The 21577-nt window shown below is 42.7% G+C and overlaps 1 pseudogene; it reads left to right on the top strand.

Moving 5' to 3' along the window:
• Positions 1-6818: 6818 nt before the first annotated feature.
• Positions 6819-19623, top strand: LOC119721811 (annotated as a pseudogene).
• Positions 19624-21577: the final 1954 nt, after the last annotated feature.

The raw sequence follows: 21577 nt of genomic DNA, 5'->3' as shown, positions 1-21577 counted from the left end.
ACACTGACACCGCTGCTAGCGGATCCAGTGCTGCTCATGGGGTTGGCCAGAACGCTGACGTGGAACGTACCGGAGTGGCGCCGCGTGTCAGAGCTCGGGAGTACGATGGGTCATCGTACGTTGAGGATTACTGCATTTTGATGGGAGAAAGCCCTCGACCCTCTATGAAACAGTTGAAATCGCGGCCGAAGAAGAGGCGTGGTGCAAGGCAGAACAAGTTGGGCGGTCGCGTGCAGTCTTTCCTTGTCCCGAAAAGGAGGAAACCCTTAGTTCCACGGCCACTGACCAGATACTGTCGATTCTGCGGGAGCTCTTGGAGTTGCAGCGCCGCAGCCTGGTGGAGAGAAAACCCAAGGAATGGAAGGCAGGTTGCTGGAAGTGCGGGAGTCTGGAGCATCTCCGAGCACGGTGCCCACTGAAGACCAGCATGAGGCAGGCAGCCTCCCCTCCGGTGCAGGCAGTCCCGCCGCCGGCACGGACAGCCCCGCCGCCGGCGCAGGCAGTCTCGCCAACGGCACGGACAGCCTCGCCGCCGGCGCAGGCAGTCTCGCCGACGGCGCAGGCAGTCTCGCCGCAGGAGCAGGCAGTCCCGCCGAAGTCTGGCTTGAGGAAACGACCGGCTTCATCTCAAGAGTTGGGACTTTACATCCGAGGGGAGATAATAGACACGGCAGTTAGTTTCTTGTATGACAGAACAGACACGAAGTTCAGACCCGTGCACGTCGACGCAGATCGCAGGTTCCGCCAAGCGGGTGGGAGTGAGCTGGGCATCGCTGGACGTGCGAAGATGCCGATGAAGACTGGGGGAAGCGAGGTGCTACACAGCGTTTGGGTCGCAGACATCAGCGTAGATGCCATTCTGGGACTGGACTTTTTGCGACAGCATCAATGCCAGCTGATGTGGGACGAAGAATGCTTTGTTGTCGCTAAGCATATATATTTGAAAAAAGAGGTTTTGGAAAATTGTGAATATCAGTTCATGTAAAATTTGTTGTATTTGTGCCCCTATTCAGGAGAATAGGCCCAGTTTAAGGAGGGGTAGTGTAACGGACAGTCTATGCACATTTTTGTTGTCATTGCTTTCTAGCACTGGTGCTCCGGCGGCGCAAGCCTGACCTGGTTTTGAGTCTGGCTGGCGCGCACGGAAATAGGCTCCGAAAATAGGTTGCTTAAGTGGGTTTCTTTTGTTGGGGGACGCGGGAAAGGTTTGGCAAGATGCCGGGGTCATTGCAAGTTGTTACAATTGTATACATTTGTTCAGACTGTGTGTATTTCTATGCTGGGAATCAGCAGTCGTGCTACTGGTAGCAGTGTGGCAGGTCGACCACAGAGTTGTTGTGCTGAATAAATAAGAGTTTCTTCAGAAGTTGGAAATCCTGTGTGTTTGTCCCCTTTTCTTGCGTTTGGCCGAACTCGGAGGACAAGAACCCAAAAAGGTCCCGTTACAGTATCATTCAACACTAAAACAACATGTTTTATTTATGAAACTAGGATGCTACTCGATACATACATTGTATTCGTAACAAGGACACAAACTTGTGACAAATTTCTGTCCCTGTTATGAACAAGAAGTCTTCAAGATGTGTACATCCTGTAGTTAAAAAAATACCTTCCGGTAGAGGTTTAATGTCAGATTAGCCAATGGCAATTTCATTTCATTTTTCATTTCATTTCAATTCTCTCAGAAATCATTGATTAGTCCCTGGCCAGGAGGTCCCCTTGACCAAAACAGTTTAACTTTCTAGTTGCCTTGCCCATTCAAATACCTTGCTGCTTGTTTTTTTTTCTCAATTTTATAGTGCCTTTTGCATTATAATTCACTCGAATCTCTCTTTTACCGAATTTGTATTTTTTAATGCCCATTTGTGCTTTTAAAGTTTTAACTGCTTGTATAGTTCTATATTCTTATACTGTAAGCCATGTTTTAATAATGTCCATTTGTAATGTCCTTTTGTATTGTCTCTTCTTAAATTGTGGCATCAGGAGATTAACTCGATAGTAATTAAGTTTACTTTTTAAAAATCCATCAGGGGTGCTACTTTTTTTTTTTTTCTTGTTCTCTCTCCTAACTGTATGTGCATGTTTTTGTTTTCTTTACTGTTCTTATTGTCTGTACTTGAATCTTTACCTGTGAAATTAATAAATGAAAATGAAAATGAAAGATGTGTACATCCTGTAGTTAAAAAAATACCTTCCGGTAGAGGTTTAATGTCAGATTAGCCAATGGCAATCCCTCTATGGATAGCTCTACTTTAGGAACAAATTTGGGATACTTCATGTTTTCATTTACTGCTTCCAAACACTTAAAAACGTATCAAACTTGCTGGTGGGGAACTTTCTCACTTGGATATTGGATATAAACAAAGGAAAAACATGACAGATTACTTCATGTATCATCGACCATGGTTCCCTCTAAATGTCACACTTCTGTTACCATTTGTGTGGAAAGACCCTTACATCAGTTTTATACTAGTAGGAGATTTTATACTCACTTACATGTATATCTATGCCGCCGACATTCTGTGATATTTAGTGATATTAGTGCATTAATAATGTCCTTAATATATTAAATTGTTAGTTATGTGCTCGTGTATGAAAGTCTTACTGACTTCAGTGTTGTGTTCACTATAAAATATACCAAATTGATTTAAATCGGCAAAAAAGGCATTCATATCGCAGTACTTTACTGCCCGTCCACTGTGCGTACAGTGCAGTTTTAGTTTTTTTGGGTGGGGTGGGGGTTTATTTCATGCTAGATACCCACTTCCCATGTAAAATATCCCTCAAATGACCCAATACATCACCTCTTAAGTGGGCGCAATCATATTCCAAAATTTTGGTTTTCATCCCCATTATCACCCCCGATTGCAGACAGTCTGACAGGGCCCTTAGACCCCTTTACACAGGGCCAGGGCTGCGACCTTTGGGCCTCCCTTTTTCGACCATAAAACTAGGTCGTTCAAACTAGGTCGTTCAAAAGGTGGTACACAGGATGTCCAGACATTGCCATGGATGCCATGGTAGCCGTAATGTTCAAAACAGTCGCACAATGTCGCCGAGGAGGTTGGTTGCTCAAAGGTGGCTCAAATTAATGAGGCAGAGGGGAGGCACAAGCATTGCCGTGGTTGCAGAATGGATGCACAATGTTCGGCCAATGGTCGCCATGTAATAGATCCGTTCTGTTGCACATTTTTCACCGTCATTCTGGGCGATACTTCTGCCTCCCTTGTGCCTCCTTTGGCCGACCAATAGCGTGCATTAAACTGTGGCGACCGATGTGCCTCCATTTGGCGACCACGGCAACCCTTGAGGCACCATGGCCGTAGGGCGCACAGGGGAAGCACAGGGGAGGCTGGCAGGTGGCTCATTGGACGTACAGGTCGTTCGTAGCTCGACATAAAAATGCACGAAAATTGCAGTTTTGGTGGTTCAAGAGAGGCACAAGGATCGCTGGATACATGAAAACAGGATTTCTGGGTTAATTAATTATTAAAAACCCTCGCAGCAGCCACGCGGTGTTAAAATTCTCCACATTTTCCAATATGGGCGTAATTTTTTTTTCAATGGGCCAATAAGGCCAAGCTTCCATGTAATCCTCACCCGTTCTATATACCACAAGCCTGTAGACTCCCATTGGCCAGACCCTATAGTTCAGATGCTATTGAACCATCACTGTTGTTCGCTATGCATGATCGTTTATCGTCTTGTGTTCATATTAAACGTAATATCCTATTACACTGAATAATCAGTTCCGCTAATCTGGTATGACTGTGTAGCCACTCCGGAGTAAGGAGTGTTGAAAGACAGAAGGCAAGATGGCGCCTAATGCCTTTGTGCAGTAATTGGAGATCTTAGTGGCCAACCCCTAAGTGCCACCGATCCTTTGTGTCAACCCCTCGTGCCGCCCAGAGCTCCGACAGGTTGTAAACAATCCCTGGCCATGTGAATGGCCTTTATCTTGTGCATGTACAGGCATGCCATGGTTTTTGACCTATAAGCACATGTGGTGATAAAATTCTCCACTTGGTTCCACCGCGTATTTTTTTGGGCTTGATCCACAAAGGGTGCGTCCATTGAGCGTCCTGGCGAATTTTTGGTCGCTCATAGGTGGTCGCAGCGCTGTATACGGGGGGCATAAGAAACATATTTTGTGCAACCTTCTTCTCCCCTAAATGAATGTAAACTATTTGACATCCCTTTTCGGTTAATTTTATTGTAAAGTGCACTTTTTTAACATTCAAATAATTCCAATGTTGAGAACGGCATGCAAAAACTTGAGTAAGAGTGCTGACTTGTAAATCAACTCCCATAGACCTCAGTGATAATTACGTGTGCTTCCAAAAACTATTTAAGTATTCACAACTCTCCAATGTGTTTGAGACACCCATCAAATTAAAGCTTATTTCATCATCTTTCATTTTCTGTTCAATGTTTAGTTGTAATGTAATCCTAGTACTTATGGATGTAACTTCCATCCAAAGTAGTCCTGTAGCCCATCGCCATTTTTAAAAGTATGCCTGCTCTCCATTGCAAAATAAAGCAATGGTAGGGCCAAATTTCATCTGACTTTCACAGTAATACGAGCTCACACTCCTATAACACTCGTTGTTTACAAACTTTTCAGTTCATGGTCCACAAATGCTCCAAAAGCAAAGAAGGGGGCATGTAAATCGTGATTGGGCATACAAAAATCGTGATTTGGCTCGCGTAGGCAATTATGGGCCCATTTACAGGACTGCACCCGTCAGTGTGATGGTGACATCACCTGAAAGCGCGCCCTCTATAATTTGGCGATGTGTGTGGTAATGGTGTATGGGCTGGTCAGGATTGATTTCGTATCAGGATGAGGTAGGGACGGATTAGGAGAACACTGAGTGAAATGGTCAGTTGTGGTGTGCGTTAGTTTGTTTGTGCATTCAATTGGGGACGTTGAACAATAGAGGACAACAGGGTCCCCAATTCCCGAAGGTCCCCAATTTGGATTTATGTACAAAACATATGGGAGGTCTTCCTAAAAAGAGTACAAACAAGGGAGATTGCAGGCAAATATACACGTGGGTGAGAAACATGTTTGTCTATGGTGTAAATCGAGGACACACTCGTGTAACATCATCAATGAATCGAGGACAGGAACCAAATCGAGGACGACCTCGATTAAAAAAAAACGTGTACAAAACCAATGAGAGCTGTTGCTAAAAGTATAGAGTATAAACAAAGGAAAAGGGAAGAGTAACAATAGAAAATCCTCGATTTACACCATAACGAAATGTTAGCGCGCATGTGCGAGATAGACTGATTTTTGAATACATATGCTCCCGATGGCGTCCTCAAGTCGTAAGATATACTACCGCGCGAGAAAGCATACGCAGTTATCGAACGCCAATATCTAGCGTTAATTTGGGGAATCCCTAGTTTATATTTATCTCTTACTATAAGTAAATTTTTGTAATCGACCTACAACATTTGGCCTATCCCAGCACTGCTAAACTAAACAATGACAGGCATTCGAAGCTGCAGCAGTACAATCACTGTCAAGGCAAAGGGCAATCGATCGCGGTCTCCAGGCAACGATATTATAATGCAAAACACGGTATTTCGCACTGTCGAAATTTAAAGAGAACTACGTCCAGTAAAGCGTCAAAGTGCGATTTAAACCAAGGGTGTTTTGCATGGGCGTCGCGAGGGGGAGGGCAAGGGGGGCACTTGCCCCCCCCCCCCCCCGGAAAAGCAAAACAAAAAAACAAAAAAACAAAAAAGAAGAAGAAAAAAAAAAAAAAAAAAAAGAGGCGCGAAGACGAAGTGGTGTAAGTTTAATGAGTTGGGGGGAGGGGGCAAAATGTCCCTGCCCCCCTCTAAAACTGATAAATCGAGAATGTGTTGAGAAATACAAACATTTTTTGGCAAAAAAAAATTTTGCCCCCCTCTAGAAAAAATCCTGGCGACGCCCATGGTGTTTTGTATGATAGAAATAGCCCGGGTAAGAGGCTTCAGACAGCGCGCACTCGCGCGAAGTACGCATGTCGGATGAATGCGCGCGCATATGTCAGATGGATGATTGGTGTCTATTCTGGGAAATGATACATTAATTTTGTTCCCGTGCAATGAAAAAAACATTCTGTGCGTATTCAGGGTGCAGTAATCGCAGATCTTTTCAAATAATACTTCCGCGATTACTTCACGGCAACTCGAGAGAAACCACAATTTCAGACTGTAGCAATCTAGGCTATTACCGTGGTATAACAAAACAATAATTGCCTGCCGTGATTGGGGTTCATGGGTTTTGTGCACCCTCGGGTGCAAATGACACCCTTGAGTGTACAAAACACCATGGACCCATCACAACATTCATACATTATTGTATAGTGTGTGCACTTGTCCGATTTGTACGTACTGTACCTTTAATTGTCTTAAATCATTAACGCATAAGTTTGGGGGCAACGTCCAAAGGGGAGACTTCAATATATTTACGTCTGGAAATACGTAAATGCCTATTCTAAAAATATCAGCCACGTCAGAAGTAAACAACTGTGTTGGGGATTTTTCTTTAAAAAAAAAAAACATTGCGACATGAGGTAAGTTCCCCTTTCAAACAGAGTTTTGAAATAATTAAAAACTCTTAAACATAACAATTTCGGCGATATCAGGACCATGTGACCAGTTTAATCTACCTTTGGTTTGTGTGGAAAATGTTACTTATCAACAGATCGTTATTAATCATTGCCATACAATGAACATATGTTTGGTAGTGTCAGTGGGTGGAGTCGCCATTGAATAAAGCACACCGATATCTCAACGGGAACATTCTGCACATCAACACGATGACTGGAAAGACATTTTCTGCGTTCCTGATCGTCCTCAGCTTAGTAGTAGCCACAACATCCCAGCCCTTGGTTACGGTGCAGCAGGGTGTAATCCACGGCACAACCCATATCTTCATAGAAGATGGGTTCACCGGAGCAGGAGGCACGAAGGTGGATGTCTTCAAGGGGATACCGTTTGCTGAGCCGCCTCTTGGTGAGCTGCGCTTCAAGCCTCCGGTAGAGAAGATGGCGTGACATGGGATATATGATGCAACCTACTTCAGGCCTGCTTGTCTTCAAGATCGTAACGTCGGGTTGAGTTTGGTGATAAACGAAGACTGTCTTTATCTCAATGTCTTCGCACCCAATCAACGGATGGTGAGTCGAAGTGGGAGGATACCCACCAAATAGGCCTGATAATGTTTTTATGCCCATCAAATATTTTAACAGAAAAGGAAGGGGTGTCTGTCGTAGGTATTATGCGAGTCACACATGCTGGGACAAGTTAGCAGTCTCAATACTTCTTAAGCTTGTCATGAACCCTAAATATGGCTCCATTTCAATTGTAGATTTGTTTTACCGTATAAACCACAGTCCACTGCATGTAAACTGTTTGTGTTTCTGTTTTAAGGCTGGGGGAGCTGCTGTTATGGTCTGGATCCATGGCAGTGGATTCACGTTTGGGTCTGCAAGAGAATCCATCTATAATGGGCTGCCATTGGCTGCTGTGGGTGACGTCATTGTAGTTACCGTCAACTATCGCTTAGGCGTCTTCGGATTTCTGTCAACAGGTAAGATGTTTTCGCCCAAGAACCCTTTTGCAAGACCATGGCTGCATGAGGTCCTCATAATGTGAGCTCATTGATGAATACACATTCCTGTCAATGCTGCACAAATTACAAAAGGGAGAGTATTCCCCTTCTGTCTTATAGGAAACGACACACATTAATGGGCAAAGAAAAGCATAAGATAAAGATTTACGGTAGCACCATGTGACAATTATAGGCCATCGGCTGAAACTCAAAAAACCGGCTCATGTAAAACGAGTTTCGTTCCAGCAACACTGGGTCTACTTTTTTTTAATGCACATATGTGGGGTTCAGTACATCACAAACACTATGTCAGAAGTTCTCCAGCAAATCTGCTGCAGTTTTTTTTAACACTTCATCAAAGTTTGCCAATGTTTATGTACATTGTACAAAAGTCATGTATGTATGCTAAAAACCAACATTTTCCGGTTTGAGGCCTTGCGTTGGCACTTCCAATTTCAAAACTACAGCACTATAGCTTGTCACATCCTACACTCTAGAAACTCCAGGGTCAGACTGACGCGCAATCTGAATCCAAATCTACTCAGTCCTTTTCCGGGTCAAAAATTGACCCCTTTTGGAGTCATAAATGACCCCTTTGGAGTAAAAAAAAACCCATGTTTCTCGGTCATTTTGACTGAAATGTGTATTTTTTAACCCAGAAAAGGACTGAGCAAATTTGGATTCAGATTCTGGGTCAATCTGACCCAGGAGATTTTAGAGTTAAAGAATATGTTTTCTGTATATTGGCAATTGGGTAGCACAGCACATGACCCTTTGTTTTCTCATCTGGTAGACGTCACCACAGTCCTTCTCCCAAAAATATTTCACTGTGATCTACTTGTTATTTGGCAGCATACAACAATGCAATTATTATGAAGATTTATAATGCAGTGGTGGAACCAGCTCATCATTAATGAAAGTGAGGGAGTGCCAAATTGGAGGTGTCTTTACAGTAAATAAATACCGGTACATGTAACCAACAGGAAACACAGGAAAGCAGACAAGACATGCCCCTTCAAACAAAGCAAACTAACACATGTAAAAAAAAAAAATTAAAAAAAAAATAAAAATGGGTGCTTTGCCCCCAAACCCTCTGGATCTGCTGTGGTGAACCAGGTACGTCACTTAAAGAACCTTCTACTTGTAAGAAAGACCACCTTTTTTGTAATGAAACAGGCTTTAAATACAGTTGTAAATCAAAGGACCATCAGAAGTCAGAGTCTGGTTTAATAGTTAAATCAACCATTGTACATGTATTTGCTATCTGATCAAAACAGCCCTGGCCATCTTGGTTTGGAGAAAATCCTTGAAATAAGTCTTTTGCTAAAGACAATTTCAGCTATTTATTTATTGATACATTGATTAGCACCGAAAAATGTTTACATGTATATCAATAAAAAGAAAACAAAACCTTAACTCATGCTGTTTTGTATGCTTACACATTAAAGAGAGTGATTTGGCTGTAATATGTGGCTAGTCTCACTGTTAATATTCACAGAATTTGCTTTTCTACTGGTACTAAAGCCCCTGTCACACCTTTGCGAATCCTAATTCCTTATGAGTTCCTTATCAAAAATTTCAATACGCAGCCGTACGCTCAATTAACGTCGAAATGTTTTGATCACTTTGACTTATGTGCGACATCTAGCGTACAAGTAACGAATTCAGCGCATCCATTGCGTATGAGATGCGTAGGAGTTGCGTATGCAGTGCACAACATTATTTTTCGGGCTGCGAATAGGTCAGTATGCAGTGCGCATGCCGAGCGTAATCCGGACGCACCCGACTTATGCCGACCGCATGCTTGACGCACTTCTGAGCGTATTCCCGCCGCATTTCCGCCGCTCGCCGTTCAGCGTGTGTTGCATCCGCGCTGAAAGTTCGCTATGTATACGTTCAATACAGGCGGTTCATATTCTGACGGGGTGCGTCACGAAAACAAAGCGTACTCGTAACGCACTCGACCGATGCGGGACCATAGATATAGAACGTTATTTAAGTTCTATATCTATGTGCGGGACCGATGCGCTGCGTATTTATAACTTATGACCTGCGTAACAGCGTAGTTTTGTGCATGCCCAAAACTATCCTGCGTACTGGGCCGTACCATGCGTATATCTGCGTACATAAAACCTACACAAAACGATAGAAATGCATATGGGGTGTGTACTGTGCGTACGACTGCGTATGAAAAAAATGACAATGCGCAACTCATAAGGAGTTAGGATACGCAGAAGTGTGACAGGTCCCTTATGTAGAGTGTGCGTATAATATGCACGTAGTGTTTACATGTAGTTAAGCCACGCCCCTTATTATGTTTGTGACCTGTGCCTTGCGTAACCCTTGACCGGAACCACACTGCCGAATTCTCACACAGGTACGTTGTCAACTTTTGAAGCTCGTTTTTGAATTGAAATATCATTTGTTTGCAAACTGCACGCTACTCAATATTGTATTATGATTTGTCCGCTAGTGTTCATAGATAATACTTGAGACATTAAAGTAAAGTTTTGATAAGATATGAATGTAGGGTTGGGGCTCCAAAGTGTGAGCTCGTTTTGGAGAGTTTAGCGAACATTGTGCGTGTAGTATAGGCATACACGCGTTCACGTGCAAAATGTGACAGCGTGGTGCGCGCACGCGTGATATTCCCATGTAATTGTGTATAACGTTACGTACGTATTTATGTTCATGTATAATTTAACATGGGTCTTATTGCGCATTGTCAGATTCCAGTACATGTACTGTGATTATTTATACAACACCTGAATAAATCCCCGTCATCTGATTGGTGAATTGTAGATCACGTGACATATTATTATTCGATATAATGCACGGTGCGACCATGCGTTATACCCATGCGTTATACCGTCTCACTTTGCGCTTGTTCCATGACGCGGTATTTGCGTGCAAAATGCATGCTGGTGTGCGCGTTCAGCGTAGCGTGTATTGTTCCAAAGAGCCAGCGCTACAGCGTTGGGTTCAAACATTTTCGTGAAGGGGTAGTTCAACATCTTTAAAATCGAAATAAATTGTTATTTATAATTTACCAATCAAATGACGAGAATTTATTCAGGTGTTGTATAAAACAAATAACGAATGTTTTACGTTCGTGCGATGGAAAGAATAATTTCATTCGGTGACAGATTGAATGTTCTATTCCACTCGGCTTCGCCTCGTGGAATAGAACATTCAATCTGTCACCTCATGAAATTATTCTTACCATCGCACTTACAAACATTCGTTATTTGTATATTAAGATTTACATTTAGGGAATAATAACAAACAAGTAAATAATGGCTCTTCCTGTTCATTGAGGACTGGTGTGTATAAAAGTGGTTGATAGTGAGCTTGTCTTACATACGCAGTGTGGACTTCCGAACAAAAGACGTCCACATAATGTAGGTAGCAGCGACGAAGTGTGGACTTGCCCACGTCCACACAGTGTTTCCCCATTTCTGGAAAACAGGTTTAGAGGCATTTTTGGGTTAAGTTTATCTGTAGCAGAATGAAGAGAAACACTAAAGGGAATCATTGAAAAAAATTGGGTTGTAAGAGTTTTCACAGTTGAGAAAAATGAGTTTTTCCACTGGTGTTCCTTAACTACACGAAAAGAAAGGAAAGTCCACACTAGGTATGTGAAACAAGTCTGTGTGTGTATGAGTGTGCCTGGCCAGCATGTGTAAATGTGAGCCTGCTGCTTTATGTTCAGCATTGCCTGAGGTAATTCTTATTTCATGCGAAGATTGTCTATTTAATTTGGGGAAATAGATCTACCTGTACGCGTTTATTGTAATTCTATACCTGTATAACACTGACATGTGCGTGCTTTTTGTAATTTGTATTCTTTGTATTTTTACTACACTGCCGAATTCTCACACAGTGAGAATTGGCAGCTGGGCTGGCAGGTTGGCAAGAATAAATCGGCAGTCATTGAGGCAAGGAAGCTAACTATTCTCAAAGCGTCACCTGTTCACTAGGACCTGCGTGCCCGTGTTGCCCTCCCAATCACCAATTTAGCCAGACCCAGAGCTCTTCACCAGTCAGTTACAACCCACACTAGTACTACCTCATCACCCAACTCCACCCCGTCACGAGGGATCTATACACTAATTTTTAATAAATGAAAAAAATAAAAATAATAAAACCAACACTAATGAACAGAAGGATACATGTAGTTTTGAAATCTAGAAGTTACTCATTATTTTCATTAAAATGACAAATGCTAAATAGTTGTGCTGATACAACTTTAAATAAATGTTATCACTACATCAAAGTTCTCATTAAATCCCGTGCAGTAACGGCATAACAACAGGATGGAGCGTATGTCTTGCTTTCTAAGCCAAAGTTTCAGTATTGAATCCTCCTCTGAAGTCGCCAGAGATAATATAATAGCGAATTAAATGGAAATTAAAATCACAAAAGCCTAAATTCTCAAGAAATGTAGGGTGTGGTGAAATACGGCAGCAACAAATTTGGCAGCACAGAGAGAACAGCCATTTGAAAGAACAACAACTGCGTCACCTCCTCCACCCCTCTTTCCACACACGGCATCAAGCCTCTGGGGTTAGGAGACCTTACAAAGAAACAAATGTAACAAGAAAAAATATATATATATATATATAGATAAAGTGAAAATAACAGGGTAAAACATTAAAGAGGTTGTGGAATGCTCGAAGACATTTCCGTCATTTTGGGGGTATATGTAGCCTAAGGTGTGATGAAATAAAAACGACTATTGTTTCTGTCATGAAATGAGTACAAAGGGTACTTTTGAGAGCTATTTTTCAGGTCCTGTTTCGACCCGAACGTGCAATTTGTGTAGAAGTCGTCGTTGCGGGCAGCAAACAAAACACAGTAAATCGTGACGTAATAAACAAGACTCGTTTATGCTACTCTGCATCGGGAGCCCAGTTTATTACGTCACGATTTACTGTGTTTTGTTTGCTGCCCGCAACGACGACTTTTACACAAATTGCACGTTCGGGTCGAAACAGGCATGACAGGACTTGAAAAACAGCTCTCAAAAGTACCCTTTGTACTCATTTTATGACAGAAACAATAGTCGTTTTTATTTCATCATACCTTAGGCTACAAATATCCAAAAAAAGACGGAAATGTCTTCGAGCATTCCACAACCTCTTTAAGTTATCAGTTTTTGATATAAAAAAACCGACAACAACAACGAAGAAACAGTCGACAAATTAATACTTGAAATGAGTTATTTGGTACGTTGACCAAAATATAATGTTAATAAAGTTCAGGGCTAGTTGTGGCGAGATGGGCCTCCAAAACAGCCGAGATAAGGTTAAAACACAGAAGTGAAATCATAAGAGAATAGTTGACAAAAGATAAAGAAATATTACCAGTAAATAAATTACTAATTATATTAGCTTAGTTAGTACATGGAACAAAACATAATGTTAACAAAGTTCAGAACTATAATTGAAAAGAAAAAAAGTGTTAGTATCCTAAGGTTGTAACAATGCAACAAAAAAATAGTGATTAAAGAAAAGAGGAAATATTTTCAGAGACAACAAATACAAAAGAGATCAGATGCCAGAGATGGTAAACTTAGTAGATATGTACTATGTTTAATTATCTCGTTAAGTAAGTAATATTTAATTTAATTGATTATTGTGTAAGAAAAAGAAAAGAAAGGACTCCTCAACCCCAAAAGGTCGAGCTCTAGCTAATGATGCTTAATTGTGTGAGAGACAAGAAAAGCAATAAATACACAATCGCCTTCATTATAATGACATGTAGGCCTACCTCCAACGGAAGTTCTGCTTGTTGTAGCAGCTTGTCCTTGAACGATTTTATCGAAATCGAAATCCTGGTTGAGTTTGTGTGCAGCAAGACACAGTTCATGTGGATAGGCAATTAACACAAACTTGAACTTTGCCCGGAGCTTTTTCGGTGAAGAAATCCGGGTCTCAGCTGAAGTGTCTGGTTTGCGTTTTCTTGCAGCATTGAGACGTTAACTATCTATAAAAAACGCCACGGGTGAGGTCGGCCGGCCGGACTGCCTTGTTTACATGCGCCGGTAGTGTACTGTACATAGCAGATCCACTGCCCACACATCGTGGGTATATTCGGCGATGCCATTGTGAAATTCATCCACTCTTTGGCACAAGAAGTGAACTTACTATCACCGGACATCAGATCCTTCGCATTTTCCGCCCTCAAACGTGACAGATTATGTTTTCAAATACTTTGTTTTTGCACCGGTCGATGTTTACGTTAATTGACGCACTTTTGGCAATGGACGCCGCCATGTTTGTAAAGTGTCATGACCTGCATGCGACCTCATATCTGGTGTCTATTTGGACAGTTCACGTCACGTGGTACGATGCGTCATACGCGGCAGATTTTTTTAACGTAGGCGCGGTACGTTTTTGAACGTCCACAATGGACAAATAGTTCGCTTTTTCGAGTCAAATTATCAAAAAACTGCAGGACGAAATGTGGAGAACTTCTGTAGTATAATTCTTTGGTAGTGTATTTCGGTAGAACTGTTAAAAAAATCTAGACCCGCGATTGCTGGAGCGAGACGAACGAATTTTAACTTCCAGCTGACGGCCTATAAATCTCTTTTATGAGTTTGTGAGGTTCAGAAATGCTAATGGCGAACACCATTGATATACCTCTGTCTTGAGTACTGTACTTTTATAAATTTATAAAAAGTCAATGCACACTCCCTTTGGAATATCACAGTGTGCTATGACTTTGCATGTACAGTACGTACGGTGCAGTGTGAAACGCTTGTATCGTTGGTATCCACGCTATTTTTACCATGTTTTCGCAAATGAGTGGGATAGGGAGCAGCGAACTAGCAGACGATCCGCTATTTTGAGCATAAATAACAATATGCCATTACCACACCTTCAGGCTTATTTTGTTGTATATGAGCAATCTTGTTTGCAAGAGAGTGACCTAATATCAGCACCTCGTCTTTCAAAAACAATTTTTCTCCTGACTGCAGATGACGAAGCATCGCCAGGCAATGTGGCACTGTGGGATAATGTCATGGCTTTGAAGTGGGTCCAACAGAACATAGAAGGTAGGAGGATAAGCTGTACATATAATAGCGTCCTTGATTTATGAAGAGCATGTTGAAGTCGTGCTGAGTCCTCACGATCTAAACGGGAAAAAATTCACCCAAGTAGTTGATATTTACATATCCGGCATCAGTGGCGTAAATCTGTGCCGGTGCACATGACTGGGGTATGGGGGATGACTATAATAATAAAAAAAGCCCGGCAGTGGACATTCGAAAAGCGTGTGGGGAAGCCTTGCTGGACACCATTGTGAGACATTAGGGGGCGCTGTTGATTATACCGATGTACATCTTATGTATACCCCTTAACCGTACATTAAATCAAAGTCTTCCCGGCTTTTGCACTTTTTTCTCCCTTTTTCAGTATTACTGATCAGCAAAAATGAATTCATTTTGGTTGTTTTGAATTACGAAAAATACCTCAAAATCCGCCTTTCTTGTTTCTAGTCTTCACCTCGAAAAAAGAGGGGAATGAAGCAATGGCACATTCCTCCCCCGGTCAAAAAGTGGGGGATATATATTTTCCCCCACCCCCTCCATCCTATCCACCCCTGTCCTTTACGCCCCTGTCCAGCATGCTGGAAAAGGAAGTGAAACCTGCTGATCTTTGAGGAAATGGCTTACAAGTTCTCTTCTATGCAGAGTCTACGTAGCCACTATAGCTTCTCAAAAATGTTCAAATGCCGGAAAGTAGGTAACTATCCATAACACTTACAAACTGTTTATCGTGACTGTACGAGATGCATACTTTGTCCGACAGCTTTCGGCGGCAACAAGCAGCGGGTCACGATCTTCGGTGAGGGTGCTGGAGCAGAAACGGTCGGATTCCTCGTGCTGTCCGACATGGCTAAGGGGTTGTTCAGTCAAGCAATTATAGAGGTAGGCTAAACAGTCACTGAGAAATAATCATGAAAATCACGACGTTGATTATAATCCCAAGGCTACATTTGGCACCACCTATAGGTATTTGGGTCCGTGTATATGTGTTAAAAATCGTGTAAAGCTTTGGCGATATGATGGGGTTTTTTTATCCAAAGACTGTCCAAATGATTCTCGCAACCACGTTTACTTGTAACTGTTGGTAACGTTTACAAAATGACGGCTATAAAATCTGAGGACTGAGCTTATTCTTGGTGGAATTTTAAGACAGCCTAATTCGTTTGGATCGTTACAATGATAAATACCTTGCCAGTGTAAGAAAACTATTGATGACCAGATTGATACTTTTCTGTAGAGTAAAGGGCCAATTTCGCCAGATGTTGGGCCATTAACCGAAGAAGGTTACAAGGTGCTCCGCGAGAGGGCCTTCCAGTTGGGCGAGACTGTTGGATGCAGTACCTCGGACAGCGCAGCTCTGATAACCTGTCTGCAAGACGTAGACGGCAATGATCTTATACAGGCTCAATTAACGGTATGACATCACCAACGTTGATTTCCTTCAGCCTAAAATCCCTAAATGTTACACTTTAATGGAAAAGTCCTCTGTTATTTTGCACGAGTTGGGAACTCGACTCCGCTTTTTCACTTTCAGTCACCATTCGGTTCGTTAGTGTGACGTCATTTCCATTCCACCACGCATACTTCACACGGTGTAGCGTAGCACGAATGGAACCGGAAGTTAACGCACCTCGAGCGTTTATCTAATGGGCGCTAGTAATCAGTGGTGCGCGCGCGTTTATGACTTTTTACTAACGAACCGGATTGTGCTATAAACTGCAAACTGCAAAGGTTTTGTTTTACATTCTCGGATAAACAAAGCACCCGTCCAGAATAGCCCAATAGGAGGTGCAACTTATAGAATCAAGATGTCATACCTATACTTATACCTATACTTCCCTGGCATGCCCAACTTTGAAGGCGCCACGAAAACGCCACATTGTGTCCACAAAAGTAGTCCTGAGTCATAACCGTTTGTGAATTTCAGATTTATGAACGGATTTATCCTGTCGTTGACGGTACATTCATGACCATGACCCCGTTGGAAGCGTACGCTTCTGGAACATACAACCACGTGCCGATGCTCATAGGCTCAAATGCTGACGAGGGAACGTTTTTCTTTGCGTTCAATCCCATGTTTGCCGAGTACCTGACTCAACCAGACCCGTCCTTTGTCAACAAGGCATTGTTTGATGCATTCCTTGTGAGCTCCTTCAAGACATTCGGTAGGTTTTAAGATAGTTCGGCATATTTTTTTAAAGATATATCTCTTCAACCGTTTTCCCATTATAAAGTATTTTTACATTGCACAAATGTGAAACATTTAATTATTTGTTTTACACAACACCTGAATAAATCCTCGTCATCTGATTGGTCAGAGCTGCCAAATTGTGATTGTGCAATGGAATTTCTATTTACCGTAGAGTAGAACAAATCAGATGGTAGGGATTTATTCAGGCATTGCACAAAGGATTCACCGTCTGTTAGGCATGCCATCCTGGAAGAATTGATGATAATTCTCCGTCGTTCAATGCGAGGAAACCTCTCACCGGCCTGATGAGTGTGAATCGAGACAGTATTAAATTACTCAACTTACTCAACTTAGAACTGTCCAAAAATACAGAGGCCTGATATTTCATCCTTACGAGGACTTCTTCAGTGGCAAAAATGTTTGCTCATTTTCAACTGAGGACTGTGTGTAATCAGTACATTTGGGGCTTTTGTTTTGCTTTCGCAGCTGTCGGTGAAGGAGCAGTGTTAAATGCCACCAAAATGAGGTACATTGACTGGTCGCAAGCCGAGTACGAAGACGCGGATTACTACCCCTCACTTGTGCAGTTAGCAGGTGACTTGTTCTTCACATGCACCGTCGACACAACCGCCCGACATCATTCGTCAAAGAATGAAGTGTACCACTACTTGATGACACACGTTCCGACCGTGTCCTACTATAAGTATCGCAAAGATCAGCCGGGACCTCGCTGGATCGGGGCGGGTCACGCGGAAGAACTTGCGTTCGTCTTCGGTGGGGCGTTCGCGCCAGGGAGCCCCTGGGCTTATCTAACAGACGATGAAAAAGTACTCTCTGTCAAATTCATGAAATTGTGGACTAATTTTGCCAAGAGTGGGTGAGTAACTAAGAATGTAACTCACGTGAGCACTGTGATACTCAACAAGTCTTACGGTACTCTCATTGGTATACATACCAAATCGCATATATATGATGTCTGTCGGTTGGCGACTGGCAAACCGCCACCTAAGCGTCTTTCTCATGTTTTTCTAATGTTGCAGTATTTATTTAAGTCCATTATTTCAGACCGACCATTACTTCTAGGAAAATGTTGTTGTCCTTTTCACTGTTAAAGCTTTGCCACTTGGCATCGGCAAGCATAATGGTCGATTGTTGAATGGCTATATCGCCTAATAGTAACTGTGAAAAAAATGGTTCGTGTCCCGATGTGCCAAGTTTTGCGTGCTCATGTTGCGGCTTGTACATGGAGACTCATCCAAATAGTTCTTTTTCAAGCACAAGTTGTCATTGATTGAACATCTCCTTGTGCTATATTTTGTACCGTTCCATCTCAGAAAATGTTCTTGTGCAGCAGACAAGATAGATTGTTTTGACCTCGGTAATATGGAATAATGATGTCTTTGCGTCCATCGTAATAACTATTACTGATGACCATAGTGTTTCAGGCAGTATTTTACGCATACCGGTCTGACCGGACTAATGGCTATATATCAATTGGATTTTTTTTAAACTATCGCTGTTTCGTTTTTGATCAGTGATCCAAGCAAGGAGTCCCCGAATTCTCCGCCGATTTCAGAGTACATCTGGCCCGTGTTCAGCCCCGCTGGTTTGGAGTACAAGGTGCTAGACCTGATCCTATCCACGAGCCGAGCTTTCAGGAGTGACCAATGTTACTTCTGGAATAATTACGTGGAGGATCTTCGGGCAATGTTGGGTAAGAACATAATATCTACGTCAAGGGCGGATCCTGGGGAGCCAACGGGGGGCATGTGCCCCCCCCCCCAAAAAAAAAACCCCAATTTTATTTTATTTTTAAGTGAAGTCGCAATAAAGGCAGGCACTGTGTACACCATCATCTTTTCCTAAAAAAAATTGGTTAAAGTGCTCAGAAATTGCCTCAAATCGCACCACAGAGCATCTAGAATCCAAAACTTTAGCGAGCCCTGAACCCCACGCCGTAATTTTTGGGAACCACTTTTTGAGGACCAAAATTTGTTTCCCCTACCCCCCCCCCCCCCACCCCCTCCAAAAAAATGGGGTTTTGGATCTGCCCTTGATCTACGTCAAGCGATATGTAGTAAATGGTATTTTAATGTGCCTTCGGTACAACTTCAAGGGCGTAAATATCCCCCAGTTGCGGCGATGCGGGGGGCATGGGAACTTTTGCCCCGCCCCAGTTTTTCATGCATGCCCCCACCCAGTTTTCTACCAACACTTTATCAACAGATAGATAAATTATGCTTATTATAAACATATTGGTACTCTAGTACATAAAACACGTCACACATGCATTTAAACAGTGCAGCCGTAGATAGTGTGCAGCCAATCCAATGTCTTTGTACATTTGTAATAAATACACCATTCTGCTGTTTGATTCATTTCTCATTCATAAAAACGAGTACACTTCTAAGTTGCTCTTATTTATATTTTTCCGGACCATAGACAATGGGCACGCACGCGCGTACACAGGCTTACGATTTTATTTTGACACCCCCACAAAAAAATGTCCTTGTGAAGTTGTCCCCCAATTGTATGATTTTGATCATTCCCCTCCCCCCCCCCCCCCCCCCCCTTTTGCCGACATGGACTTATGCCACTACTGTGGTTGGGTAACTGTGGTTGTTTATTCTTTCAGATGATCAGAATTGTGTCGTCAGTGGCGGACCCAGCCAGTGGGCAAGTGGACAACTTATCATCATCGCGACATTCATTTTCCAGTTTTTGTTTTAATGTGTTTTGTTAAGATGATGTATAATTAATATTTATTCCAGAGTTGTAGAAATGTATTATTTATTGGTGGAATGTAAAACTGTATTACATAATATCGGTTTTCTTGTTAAAGAAAAAAGTGGCTGGAACGATGTCTTAAACCTTTTCAACTATTCAAGGGGCGAGCAGTTTAACCCAATTGGGGTGAGCAGTTTAGATATGCAAATTAGAATGAACAATCGTTAAAAATTCGGAGAGCGGAAAGTAATAGAATTTACGGTATGCATCGGGTGTGCCTGGAATGTTCGTCCCCATATAAAATGGATCGTCGAGCTTTGGGGTGTGCCTTTCATCCCATACCATCGGACGGAGAGGACCGTGAGTTTCACGACTGTGCCCACTGCCGGCTGTTGGGGAGTTTTCCCCGGGGCACGCACCTGAAGACCAAGACCGGGAGTCTGCTGTCTGATGATCTCCCCCTGAATGTCGCTCGTCGACTGGACAGCAGATTGGAGCTTCAAGGAAGTTTGGAGTTTGCACCGCTAGGGTGCTGCCTGGTTTGGGTTTGGCGACTTCGTCGGACAAGAGACTTGGGTCTGAGTTACCGGACCCTGACGTCACTTCACGGGGGTACTGATCCGACGTGCGTGAACTCACGAGTACGGCGTACTGACTGTACTAGCTGCCTAATTAGGGCCCTGTCACACTTTTGCGTATCCTAATTCCTTATGAGTTGCTCATTGACATATTTTTCATACGCAGTCGTACGCACAATACGCACTTCATATGCATCTCTATCGTTTTGTGTAAGTTTTATGTACGCAGGCATACGCATGGTACGGCCCAGTACGCCGGATAGTTTTGGGCATGCACAAAACTACGCTGCGTACGCTGTTGCGCAGGTCATAAGTTATAAATACGCAGCGCATCGGTCCCGCATCGGTCGAGCACGGTACGAGTACGCTATGTGTTCGTGGGGGATAAGACTTTTCATACGCAGTAATACGCTGACCTCCCGGCACGCACCCAGTCAGCATATGAGCCGCCTATATTGGACGTATACATAGCGTACTTGCAGCGCAGATACAACGCACGTTGAACGAACTCATAGCGAATGCCGACGTATTGCGTCAGGCATGCGGTCGGCATAAGTCGGGTGCGTCCGGAATACGCTCAGAATGCGCACTGCATACTGACCTATTCGCAGCCCGAAAAATAATGTTGTGCACTGCATACGCAACTCATACGCATCTCATACACAATGGATGCGCTGAATTCGTAACTTGTACGCTAGATGTGCGTCGCACATAAGTCAAAGTTTTCAAAAAAGTTCGACGTTTTGAGCGTACGGCTGCGTATTGAAAATTTTTGATAAGGAACTCATAAGAAATTAGGATACGCGAAAGTGTGACAGGGGCTTAATGGGAGGACCCGTTAGAGGAACCCCTTTCCCCCTTTTCCTGCTGCTCATCACCGGAGTCATCATAGAGCACCCACCAAGACAAGAACTATGAACTTTTTGTTATACCCCCTGCTCGCCCCACCACTCACTCTCTGGTAATCTATCATGGTATATTGGTATTCTCGTAAATTGAATTTGTGTGTAAAGTGTTTTGTATTGGTTCTGTTGAAATAATAATATTAATTGTTAATTAAGGTGTGAACTGGTTTGCCTTTGCTTTGTTCATGTCCACTTTGTTTTGGTTCCGTTTCTGGGGAGTACATTTCGGGGTTGGGTTTACTCTTTGGTTTGGGGGACATAACAGTTTTCACCTCAAAACCGCTACTAGTTTAATACCAATTTTGTAACGAAACGGAATGCGAGGGTTTTCTTCTTTATTGTTCACCAAAACATTAACTGTAGGCCTACATAGCATGAAGCTGAAGAAACAGGATTCTTCAATACTACTACTGTCCTAGGAAAAGCATGTAACGACGCAAGGTTGGTATAATTGGAGGCCTGAGCTGCCCTTCTAATGTAGTTTTCTCTATGCTTAGATTCCATCTC

The sequence above is a fragment of the Patiria miniata genome, unplaced genomic scaffold (assembly GCF_015706575.1).
Source record: "Patiria miniata isolate m_02_andy unplaced genomic scaffold, ASM1570657v1 HiC_scaffold_14, whole genome shotgun sequence".
NCBI lineage: Eukaryota > Metazoa > Echinodermata > Asteroidea > Valvatida > Asterinidae > Patiria > Patiria miniata.
Note: the sequence above shows the minus strand (reverse complement) of the source record. Positions and strands in the feature narration are given on the sequence as shown.